The 12814-nt window shown below is 44.9% G+C and overlaps 1 long non-coding RNA gene across 2 annotated transcripts; it reads left to right on the forward strand.

Moving 5' to 3' along the window:
- The first annotated feature begins 1490 nt into the window (after nt 1-1490).
- Nucleotides 1491-11970, forward strand: LOC130249848 (uncharacterized). Of its 2 annotated transcripts, XR_008839865.1 has the most exons (5): nt 1491-1521; nt 1975-2032; nt 3131-3165; nt 3590-3709; nt 9762-11970. It is a non-coding gene; the product is annotated as an uncharacterized LOC130249848 (long non-coding RNA). The 2 variants fall into 2 exon arrangements; XR_008839864.1 differs by lacking the exon at nt 1491-1521 and having other exon boundaries at nt 1532-2032.
- Nucleotides 11971-12814: the final 844 nt, after the last annotated feature.

Raw genomic sequence — 12814 nt, forward strand, 5'->3', positions numbered from 1 at the left:
CTTACGCTCATGGAAGGTCCTTCCTGATAAAGCAACATCACTGGAGATTGAGACATTTTTAACCTAACTTGATGCTTTGCGCTGAAACTGACTTCCTTGCTCGAAAAATCAAAAAGAAAATACAGGTAGAGACAGAGAGACAACAACAAAGAATTGAACAATTACGGAGGTAAATTCCTGCTCACAACTTTTTAAGTCAGCTTTGCAATGCTTCTGGATCTCATTGTAAGGGCACAAAAGGAGAGCAAATCAGTGAGCACTGAGGACAGAACTGCTTGGGAAAGGAGGGGATTCTTTCCAGACGCAAAGGAGAAGTGGGATGTCCGGCTGCAGTTCGCTGACACGCTCGGCCAGCTTGGCCCTGGGCGGGAGGGCACCGGGACCCCGCCGGGACCCCGCCGGGACCCCCGCGCCCGCCGCCACTGTCCGCGGTGCTGGAGCTTCGTGGGGAGGAGGTGGACCGGGGGCATCGGGCAAAGTGAGAGTTTTTAGTCTTTTGCGTGCCGGGGAACGATGAGGAATTCCTACGCTGACTTATGCTGAGGTGGTGGCCGCGGTAGCTCTGTGCGGTGGCAAGGCTTCGGTAGTCGGACTGCCTCGTTGGCAGTGCTTGTAGCTGGGATATCGGTTCAATGCAGAAAAGCCTGGACAGGGAACTAGGGCATAAGTCTGGCTTTGACAATGTAGAGTTTGGACTGAAGCGTATCCAAGACTGCAACCTTGTCCTGGAAGTGAGTCCAAGTAACGGCACTGTTGGGGGCCTCGCATACTGCAACTTTTTGTTTCCTGCAGCAATGAAATGTCACATTCCCTGCCCACTCACACTCCCACACACACCCACTCATACCCCCCTTGCCCTCCCCCCCAAAAAAAAAGCCCCAAAGAAAAAAAAAGGTATCCTTTACTTGTTTGAGAATAGTGCTTTTTTTCAATAAAAGTCAAGCTCTTTGTGCCCTGTTTCAATTCTGTTGCATGATGCTAACTAAAGTCATTGCAGAAGAAACGTTACTTGTAATCAGCAAGAAACTTAATGAAGCTGTTAGCTGGGTTTTGTAAGATAAACAGGAATGAGCTGTGTGTGTGTTTTGCAAGGTGGGAAAGGAGTGAGAGCAGGAACGCTTTGTGTTTAAAAACCTCAGCTCTTCAGCTTCCTTAAAATGTCTATCCTTAATCACGTGCAGTCACTGGAAAGCAGGAGTATACGGAGTTTATGGTCATGTTTAAGACAATGATCCTTCCTGCTGGCTAAGGCACAGAGTAGGTGGCTGAGAGTAACCTGGGCTGAGCATTAATGTGCTCACCACTGAATTTTCAGGGTTAAGGGCAAGTGACTCCACAGCTTTTATCCCTGTATACCACAGGCAGATCTGAAAGAATCCTCACTCTTTGAACTCCAATACCTGTTAAGTAGGAATCACCAAAAGGGGGATTCCATTTCACTTTACCTGCTGTTCCTGCTTCCTGCAGAGCCGTTGTTTTCCATGGAAACACCCGTGGCTCTCCAGCCAGTCTGAGCATGAGGTAGATGACGAAAATGTTTGCAAGTCATCTTACAAGGTAGCATGGGATCTTGGAAATGGTCTGTGAGGCTGCAGCTTTTAAGTATTCTAAACTGCTTTCTTCGGGCTTGATGTCTGCAGGGCATTCCAGGAGCAGTGGGCCAGGCTGCTACAGAGCTCCAACAGAACAGTACTGGAGCAGAATCCAGCAGTCCTGGATGTTCTCAAATGTTAAGGTTGCAAAGAATGAGTTAGTAATCAGAAATGTGGGGGCTTTATGTCAGGGGGTACATCTTGCTGCAAAAGAAGGAATTCATGCTCCATAGTGCATCAGAGCAAAGTTCAACATCTAAGTGAGCAAGAAGTAACCTGAAACCTTTCCACCTTGTGGAATACTCCTGAAATAGATCTTGCTTCTCCTTCTGGGTCCTAAATATCACTGAAATCGTGATTTTTCTTTGTTTCTTGTTTTCAGAACTAATAAAGATGGGAGAAGCATTCCTATTCTTATTTGGAAGCATTAGTGACCAAAGGTTATGTTTACTTTTGTTCCTTCATGTCCTTGTTTTTTCTCAGTATTCAGATTGGTGTACAGGGCATACTTGTTTGGAGTGTTGTATTCTTGGATCCTTTCAGAAATGTTTTCTTTTCATTAGCTTTCCATAATATTCAGTTGCCATGCATAAATTTGCAAACCAACCAAGAATGGCTGCTACTGTAACATCAGCAGAAAGTTGCCACACCATGCTGCTGCCAACAGGATGTTGCTATGGCACATGGAAAGCCTGACTGTCCAGAGTACCTCTTTGACATGCATGTTTCAAGAGGGCTTTCCTGATCCAAGGGTTCTCAGCTGACAGGCAGTTCCTCGGCACTGTTCCCATATTTTCCCTTTTCAGTGCACAGTCTGTGAAACTACTGCATAGCATCACTAAAATGTTCAAGCAAATCTTTGCTGCAGTTTGTCTTTTTTTTTCCTACTCTATCTATTCTTGCCCAGACAAAGTCTGGCTGGTGACTCACCTAGCAAGTAAGTAGAGTTTTTTCCTAGTTGCATCTGATCTGGCTTTTGTATTAATGTGTTGTTCATGCTATCCCTGAGTAAACTGAGTTGATTTTGAAATGAAAATGCCATTAAGGTACTAGAACTTGGGTAAAGCTCATGTCAATAGCTTCAGCCAAAAAGGGGATATCTATAGCTCTCTCATGGCATGCAGGCAGCTTTTGTAATTGAACCTGCAGGAGGTCTTTTTCTTGCACGGGTTGGCATGTGGCAGTGAGGTCTGTAACTTCCTCAGCTGCTGGTTCAACAAAGACAACTTCCAAAATGCAGACTGGCAGAGCTTCTGGGAAGTCTGTCTCAAGACTCTGCAGTTATCTCCAAAACTGAGGAAAAGCAATTTGTTTTCTAAATTCTGTGATTAAAAGATTTGATGGTCTGACTTTACAATGGCTGGTGACAAAGAATAGCCTAGTATATTGTGCTGTTTTCTTGCTTGCTATGTAAAAGAATCATTGCTACTGGAGGGACACCCTGAAAGAAAAAGGCTCTTTATTTGGGTTGACTCATTCTGTGCTATTTCCCACAACAGACAATTTTCTAAAAACATCTGTTTTATTTTCTCTTATAGAAGTCACACATGGATACAGAAAAAGCCATACTTTGGTGAGTGGTAAAGTAACCTCTGACATTCCATTCAGAATCATGGAGCAAACCATGAGCTTTGCCTGCTGCAATAGGAGCCAGCCTTGTAGCCTAAAAGAAAGTCCATTTCAGTGTCTTTGCATCATCAAAAAAGAAGTAATTGGCTGCTTTGCAATTTTCTCTTGAAGAGCTTTTAAGCAGATGAAAGGCTGGTTTTGCAGACAGAAATTGCTTACTGTTTTTTTTAGCCGTGGTGGAATATATGGTTCACAACAATATGCAATGTTCTCTAATTATCCCACCCTAATCTAGTTTTGCAACTCAGAATCCCATTTCTACCCAAGTTTATGATTTCTCCTTTGTATAGTTGGATAGATTGATGCATATTAATAAGATTGTAAATAATTTGTAACACTCTGCCACTCACACTGCTGTCTGTCCACAGAGCACAACACCAGAACCAGAAGCTTCTTGGGCTCCCTCTGTTTCTAAAGAAGAAGATGATGAATAGGAAGACAACCAAACTCCATCCATTTTTGGACCAGAACCTGAGCATCTGAAATCAGTAAGGGCCAGCTTTGGTCAGCATCATGTTTGGTGTAAATCAGAGCTGTCTGCTTCTGATCAGGCAGCACTGGTGTCCTGGTTTTAAGGACAGGTATCTGCCAATAAAGGCAGAAGCTTCTCTTTGAAATGGAGAATGTAAACCCCCTCCCTCCAAATTATTATAAATTTGAAATTAAGGGACTCTCAGGCAAAGATATGGGAATTAGGAATAACAGTTCTTTACTGGGAAAATAGAAATACAGTATTACAAAAAACAAAAACAAAAACAAAACAACAATCCCAACCCTGACAGAGTCAGAATACAGCCTGACACCTCATCAGTCAGGGTGTTGGTAGCAGTCCGATCAAATGGTGGCTACAGTCCCCCTGCAGTGGCAGGTGTGGTTCAGCGGAAGCAGTGCTCCTGTAGAAGGGTGCAGCCTTCCTCCAAAAGTCCTGGGATGATGTGGAAAGGTCTGGCTTCTCCTCTGGAATCCAGTGGAAAAATGGATAACTTGCTGTCCAACAGCTCCGTTTTTATCTAGGTAGGAAAGGCTTGGTTCCTCCCCCTGGCTGGAGCATCTCCCAATGGGATGATGTAATTTTATCAGTCATACAGTGGGACTTAATGGGCCAGCAGCAGATGATATCTTCCTGGAGGGAGGATGGGTTGTGACAAGATAAAGATGATTGCCCCAAGATGGCCCATTAGCAGACAGTAGTGCCACAAAGATAAGGAATCACTGCCCCACCTGGCTTTCAACAGATGGTGATAGAATACACATTTCTGGCTACATCAACCCAAACTTACTGGTCACTCATGGCTGAAAATTTTGAGGGCTGGAGTCCTACTGCGACATACTGCTTCTCCCACTGACAGCTGGAAAATCAGCTCTGAACTTTCAATTTTAGTCATCATTTTCCTGGCATTCTAATAGGGAACGTGACTTTATCTTAGCACTGGATAAGAGGTAGCATTGTGTCTTTAAATGCTACCAGTGTAAAAGTGAGCTACTTTGTATCTGTGCAAGCTTCCTATCATTAGAGGAGCCAGCTGTCCAAAGGCACAGTTCACAGAAACTGTCCTTGAAACTTGCTGAACTCAAAGCTGTTCAGCTGGCCTTGGACATTGCTGAGAGAGAGAAATGGCCAAAGCTCTACCTTTACACTGATTCCTGGATGGTAGCCAATGCTCTGTGGGGCTGGCTGGAAAGGTGAAAAAAGGCTAACTGGCAACATAGGGGAAAACCAATCTGGGCTGCTGATGAGTGGAAAGACATTGCCACTTGGGTAGAGAAGCTACCCATGGAAGTCCGTCATGTGGATGCCCATGTTCCCAAGAGTCAGGCTAATGAAGAACACCGGCATAACGAGCAGGTAGATCAGGCTGCACAGATAGAGGTCTCAAAGATAGACTTAGATTGGGAACACAAGGGAGAATTGTTCCTAGCTCGATGGGCCCACAATGCCTCAGGTCATCAGGGCAGAGATGCCACCTATAAGTGGGCACAAGACCGAGGGGTGGATCTAACCATGGACAGCATCTCCCAGGTTATCCACGACTGTGACACGTGCGCTGCCATCAAGCAAGCCAAGCGGGTGAAGCCCCTCTGGTATGGAGGGCAGTGGTCCAAGTATAAGTACGGGGAGGCCTGGCAGATTGACTATATCACACTGCCTCAGACCCGCCAAGGCAAGCGCTACGTGCTGACCATGGTGGAAGCCACCACCAGGTGGTTGGAGACCTACCCTGTGCCTCATGCCACTGCTCGGAACACCATCCTGGGCCTTGAGAAACAAGAGGCATGGTACCTCTGGAGACATGGTACCCCTGAGAGAATTGAGTCAGACAACGGGACTCATTTCAAAAATAGCCTTATAAGCACCTGGGCTAGAGAACATGGCATTGAGTGGGTGTATCATATTCCCTACCATGCACCAGCAGCTGGGAAAGTCAAGCGGTGCAATGGTCTGCTTAAAACCACCTTAAAGGCACTTGGTGGTGGGACTTTCAAGAACTGGGAGATCAATCTACCAAAGGCCACATGGTTAGTGAATACCTGAGGTTCCACTAACCGAGCAGGCCCTGCCCAATCTGAGCCCTTGGGAACACCAGATGGAGATAAGGTTCGGGTAGTACACCTAAGAAGTATACTAGGAAAAACTGTTTGGGTCAATTCTGCCTCCAGCAAAGACAATCCCATCCATAAGGTTGTTTTCACTCAGGAACCAGGTTGCACCTTGTGGGTGATGCAAAAGGATGGAGAGACCCGATGCATACCCCAAGGAGACCTTTTTCTAGGGTGAACTATCTATGCTACTGTGCCTGTATCTGTAATTGCATGTATGTATACAATTTAAAGGTTTTAATCTGATGTAGCATGTTGGTATGGAAAACCATTCAGGGTGGATAATGTTGGGGGTTGGTTTTTTCCCTTTTCTCTCTGTGGAATTTTTCCCCATTGACATGCTAAGAAGCCCTGATGGCTAGACCCTAGCACTGATGGCTAGTGACTGGAGCAGGGAGAACTCTCTGCTCCTGTTCCTTTTCTTTTTTTTTTATCTCCCAGAGTTCCTCTCTCAGGGCAGGGGAGGAAGGGGGGTAGGGGTGGAAAGGGGGAAACACCGCGAAATCAGAAGCCGGTAAAGGAGACGGGGAGGCACTGGCTCACCGACTAGCTCTTGGATTCGGAGGACGGCCACTGCTGCTACCCCCACCCCTGCCATTCCAACGCCAGGAGCCACTTTTTTCTGTTGTTGGACCCTGCCCTGCTGCCCTGCTAGGACTCTCTACTGTGTCAGCCTGCCATCTCCAGTCATCCTGTTGGTGCGCTGGGACTGACATTCCGAGCAGAGCCTCTCCTCCACCCTTCCCATCCGGGACAGAGCTGCCATCACCCCCAGCACTTCTGCATTCGATGGGATCGCTGCATCTGTCCCCTGCCCACCAGAAGCTGGCTGGCATTCACTGCCAACTGGGATGGTAACTGCTCCAGAGGAGAAAGGTGTCCACAACCAAAAGAACTGAGTTCCTGTTCTGTTTGTTGTTAATTTCATAGTTGTCGTTGTTTTGTTTGCCTTGCTATATATATAAACTAGTAAAGAACTGTCCCCATAATTCGCCTGAGAGCCCCTTAATTTCAAAATTATACTAATTCAGAAGGAAGGATTTTATAACTCCATTTCAAGGGAAGCCCCTGCTCTTCCCTAGCATGCCTGTCTTTTCAAACCAGGGCCACTGCACAGATTCCAAGTAGTGCATACCAAGAGAGAATGCCTCTTCCTTTTATTCCATGTTCATTGACAAGTTCCCTGGAAATAGGAATAAACTGGAGTGTTTTTCATAAGGTAATTTAGCTATGCACATTTATCTCCATGCCATTGTTTCCTTCTTTCAACTATCTTGTTGGGGATAAACTCTGGATAATATGGTGGACCTTTAAGCAGTATCATTAAAAAAGCCCATATGGCTGAAGGAGAGATGGCAGCCATCTGCTGAGAGGTAAGGGATGCCACTGGTGCTTCTGATTGTTTGGGCACACTGGTACTTCTAGACAGGTGGTAAGAACAGGAGTGATTTAATCTTCAGAGCTTTGTTTCTGTGTTGCTTTGATGATATGAAGAAGCAAGAGTGTCTTACTAAGGTGGAGGGCCCACCAGTACATCTGGTTTTTTTAAAAAAAAAAAAATTTACTTTTCTCAACTTTGCCTCTTTGAGCATTTGCCTGGAGCCTGTCTGTATTGCATTTTGTCTGTCATATATTGCAATTGCAAACAATTGTTAGTCTCCTGGATGTAGAGAGCCCATACCCTGCAGCAGCAGTCATTCTCTCTGTGTTTGCAGGGGACAGTCTGTAACAACAATTGCCATTTCTCTTTCAAGGGATAATATGTCTTTACCTAGAAAGATACTGCTCTATTACTGATGAAGCAGCAGACTCTTCCTTCTTGACAGCACCATGTTCTGCCACTACTCACCTTTCAGCTGGAACTGAGGTCCTTTAGAGCCATTTCCTTTCTTGGCGATGAAATCAGGTCATTAATTTTTACCCTCCTCTTTGTTTTTTATCTATCAGTGCCTGCAAGCACTAAATTCCCTTCAGTCCAACCTCATGATTCATAGAGATGTAACAAGTGAAAACATTCTTCTCAGAATGGATGGATCTATCCAACTGGGTAGGTATTCTTGGCATAGCATTCCTGGGATGTGGGGTGTGGGGCTGCTTAAGGCTGACCACCAGTTCCCCAAGAGCAGTGTCTGTGGGAGTGCATGGAACACTGCTGCAAGCTGAGAGTGCAGCTGCCCTGTGCAGAGAGAAACAAGGTGTCAAGAGTGGCTTTGGTTTGTGTGAGACCCTTCCAGAGGGTGGGAGTTCCAGTCTTAAACTTCAAGTGAATGAAAGCCATTGAGTGAAATGTGGAGGTTTCTGTGTTTCCTCACAGTTACCACCCTGAAGGAAACAGAGCTGCTTTTCCAGTTAGATTCAATGCCACCTTCTCATTCTTGTTTCTTGAAAAACAGCTTATGCTCCTCATCTTTCTTGACAACCAAAATAGTCCCATGTCTACAACAAAGAGGACCCTTAAGTCAATATATTGTGTTTCCTGAAAGTGAAAATTCCTAGATTGCAAGCAGCATTCCCAAAGTCTTGGTAGGGCAAATATTGCATCAAGCTAAAGACACATCGATAAACGGATTAATAGAATTATGGGCCAAGAATTCCAGGTACTGGACATGTGATAGCAAGGTACATAAAGATGGAGATGCACATAATTCCTTCAGACCTATTTCTATATCTTTCTGGTATCTCAAGGAATAGTGCTTGAGACCGTGAGGAAATGAGTTTGGAAGTCGTGGTTCATTTGTTTTCTTTTCCTTTGGGTAGCATCCATTTTTACTCACTCCTCTAATCATTGCAGTGAGACAGGTGAGGGAGGACAAGAGATGCAAGAGTGATGGAACTGCTTTGTCCAGTGCCAGCAATGGGTGGCTCTCAGAATAAAAACTATTTAAAACTTAAATTCAGTTGGAAGACACCCTTACCCTGTGATTAAGCTGTACATTCCCTCTTTAATTGTCACTTGTTTCTTAAAGATGCAAAGTCCCATTTATGGGGGTGTCCTGTATTGGAGGACAGGTATTTGCCAAGAAAGGCAGGAACTCCTCCCGAGATGGAGCATGTAAACCCTTTCCCTCCTGATTATAATAATTTTTTAATCAGGGACTCTCAGGCAGAGATATGGGGGGGTAGCTCTTTACTAATATACCTAACCAGACAAACGGAAACAACAGCAGCTATGAAAATTAACAACAAACAGAACAATAACTCAGCTCCCGTCCCTTTTCGGCCGCAGACGCTCTTCCTGCGCTCGGTACCGGTGGTGGGGACGGCGCAGGGCCCGCGCAGCTGCGGAGGCAGCAGGCGGCAGCGGGGAGGCGGCAGCGCAGTGTCCCGGTGGGAGAAGGGTGTAGGAAGGGCTCCCCGCTCACCGTGTGGGTCACAGCGCCCGGCTGTGTGCTCGCAGGTATCAGGCTGGAGCGGGGAAGGCAGCAGTGCAGTGTCCCACAGCAGAGAACCTGGCTCCCGGCATTGGGATGGCGAGGGGTGGAAGCGAGCAGCCCCCGGACCTTTTCCTCCGACCCCGCTGGCGAGCGAGAGAGAGCCAGACCCCACCCATCCCTTTGTCTGAAGCCATCGGGAGCTAGGGTGCAGCCTGACAAGTTTCTTAGCATAATAATGGGAAAAATTCTCCAAAGAGGAGGAAAAGTAAGGGAACAAACTCCAACCCCCAACAGGGGGTCTTTGGTATGGATTGGGATTGGAGAAGGTTCTCTTTAATTCCTAAATTCCAGACTGCATTGCTTTTGGAATACAGCCAACTGGATGGTTTTTGCCCAGCCATGGTCCTCCTAGATAAGGAAGAAAGAACATTTACATTTCCAACCAGACACGAATAAAGAGTGGGGCAGACAAAATATCAAGTGGAAATGCAGCTTTCAGCTGTAGCTCTGGAGGGTTTCAGCTCTCAACTATTGGATTTGCACAACTAATATCAATCTCTTTACCTAGATAAGAGTCTTACTCAAATGAAAAAGCAGCAAGATCAGCCAGTGTGCTCTGAAAGGGCCCATCTGATGCAAAGTTGTCTATGGAAATGTGAGGTGGGAGAGGGCCAGCCCCGGCCAATGCTGAAGCCCAGCAGACCTCTGGCAGAGCATAGAGCAGCCTCAGCATTCGCAGCCTGGAAGAAGGAGTTTGTAGCAGCATGCAGCAGCAGACCAGCCCTGGATGCTTCCCTCTTCCTGGGACCAGACCATTCATCCCGTATCAGAGCCAAACTGGCGGTGGGCTGCTCCCAAGAGGAATCACAGCCATGTGTAGCCATGCCGTGAACTGCGCAACCTAGTAGCATTGGCCACCTTTAGTCTGTGCAGGCGTAGAGAAGTGCCAAAGAGAGTGGTTGTGTCACTGCTGAGGAGGCTACAGAAAAGTAGAACTGACAAATTGAATTAGAAATAAAGGAATTAAAATGCCTGGGCTGTTTTCTCACTTCCAGGATGACTGCCACAATGAGAGGAAGGAACATGTCTGTGAGAAGCCATCACCTACAGGACAAGGAAGAGTCTCTTGCCAAGATTTAAAGAAGAATTTTGGGCTAACAGGACTTAAAGTTGGAATAGGGAAACTAATGAGCTTTACTATCTGCTTTTGTCATAAACTTATAGTCATGTGTCACAGTCCAGATGTCACCTGCCTTGTTTTTTTACCATTTGTTTTCTTTTTTCTATTTAATTTATGTAATTGTGTTTTGAATAGTGAATGTAAGAGGGTTGGTTATGTTTCATAATATGTTTTTATAATGTTTTATAATATGTTTATATATTTATAATATATAATGTTTTATACATGGTTTACTAGAGTTTTTATTTGTTTTATTAAGTTTCATAATATATATTTTGTTAGTTAAACCATAATTTGTTTGCTTCCTTCATGTTCCAAATGCAGCATTGACTTGGAAAAAACCCAGGCACGCACTTTGTTCTCTTTGGAAAGAACCCAGCCCCTCTCTCGGTAGAAGGGGAATGTGAAGGTGGATCCTTCTTCCTCCAACCTGTAGGATTTTTTAGCTTGCTCCTAAGAATTCCAAAACATAAGTATGAAACTGCAAACCCTTCAAGCCTGGGGACTGATGCAGGTTTAACTTGCTGTTGCATGGAAGCTCCTTTGCTTACCAGCCCAAATATAAACATTTCCTTCATTTTGCTATTTAGAGTCCTTTTGCCACAGGATTCCCTGGGGGTGGATGCCAGGGTGTTGCCTGGTATTTTACCACCCTGTGCTGCTCCCTGTATTCCCTGTGGTGCTGCAGCCCCTGCTTCTGTGGTTCCCCTCACTCCTGGGAATCTGAGACTAGCAGCACATGGTCCTCAGGTTTCAGCTTTCCGAAGACAAGCAGCAGGTTTTAGTCCAGCAAGACAGAATGTGTCAGCCCCAGATCACTGAACCACCCGTGGTCTCCTGCCTGTACTTGTTGGAAATGAGATAACTTTCCAAATTAATAGTTTTTATTAACTTTTTGATTAATTGTTTTAATAACCACAAGTAGTGTATTTGTTTTTAGCAGTGTAATTTTCCATTTTAGGCAGCACATACCTAATTTTTTTTATGGACCTGTTAGACTGTTAGTGTGATTATTAGCTCCTCAAAAGTTTTAAGTTTTGATAAACTAACTCTGATAAGCTTAAATGGACAAAGCCCTGGAGAGTTAAAGGCTGGACACCTGGAATCCAGAATTTATAGCCCTCCAAGGATGTGTTGAAGTAACCAGAAGATAATGAAAAGACTAAAAAAGATGATTCAACAGGCGCTAGAGCCTCCCTGCCTGGGAAAAAGATAATAAAAGAACTAAAAGATGTGGACTAATTAGCATGAGAAGTCATAAATCACTAACTGATAGAAGATAGAATAAACATTGATGCAAAAATTTAGGTAATTTAGAAGCAATGAACATTAACTTCTTTGCTAAAAATGTATAAATAAGCGAAAAGTTTTGAAAGTCGCATGCATCTGGGTGGAGCACCCCACCTGGAATAAACTAATGCCTACTTTCTAATACTACCAAAAGTGTTAGAGACTTTCATTTATCCCGTTTTTTGGCAACATAGTGGCAAGCAGTGGGAAGCAGCTGGCAGCAAAACTTCAGAAGCTGTCAGAGAGTGAGAGCAGGAGTGACTGTGGGAATAGGACAGCAGGCATTTCAGCAGGAATGATGGCAAAGCAAACATGCACACACCTGTCAGACTCTTCCTCCTCCTGGGGGTTCCTTCCATGGTGTGTAAGCTCCCAAATGCATCTTTTTTACCCAAGAAGGTTTAGCTTATAGCCATCTGCCACAAAAAAGCAGGGGAATCATCCCTATTACATGCAAAGACAAAATGTAGAGTCCAGACTGGTAGAGCTGACACAAAAGACTGGCAAAAAGTCAAGGTTCAAAGTCTGGCTGGGGACACATTGGTGCTTGGCTCTCCTGTGGAAAGGAACCGAACACCAGTGACCTTTGATGTTTTATTTCAGTTTGGTTTTGGCTTTTGGTGTTCATCTTCCCATAGGAAAGAGGATCTGGGGTTCCAGGTTTCTCAGCCATCCAAGCCTGAAGTGGGAAATAATAACAACTATTTAGATAGAACGTTTCCAACACTTGCACCTGCAGGTAATTTTGAGCTCAGAGGGCAGGCTCAGCTCAGTAAAGCTATAGAGACAGCCACTCCAATGAAGAATTCCTGAGCAGTTCATCAGCCTCCACCCTTTGGCTGCCTCTGCCAAGAAATGTGAACAAACATTTCCAAGTCCAAGTATTAAGCGTTTCCAAGGAATAATTTTCTTCATGATTGGTCATTTAGGTCACACACCTACATGAGCACTGATAGTCAACCTAAGAAAGCAAAGGGATAGAGAACTATTCTTACTAGATCCAGAAAGCATAGGGTTACATGTAATCTAAAGGAAAGGTAAATACTGGAACTGTCAATGGCTTGGGATTTTTGTCTCTTTTTGGTTATTTTTTTTCATTTTATGGGGTGTGGTTTTTTGTTTTGCTTTTAATTTTCTGTGACTTTTCAGTT

The sequence above is a fragment of the Oenanthe melanoleuca genome, chromosome 2, assembly GCF_029582105.1.
Source record: "Oenanthe melanoleuca isolate GR-GAL-2019-014 chromosome 2, OMel1.0, whole genome shotgun sequence".
Classification (NCBI taxonomy): Eukaryota; Metazoa; Chordata; class Aves; order Passeriformes; family Muscicapidae; genus Oenanthe; species Oenanthe melanoleuca.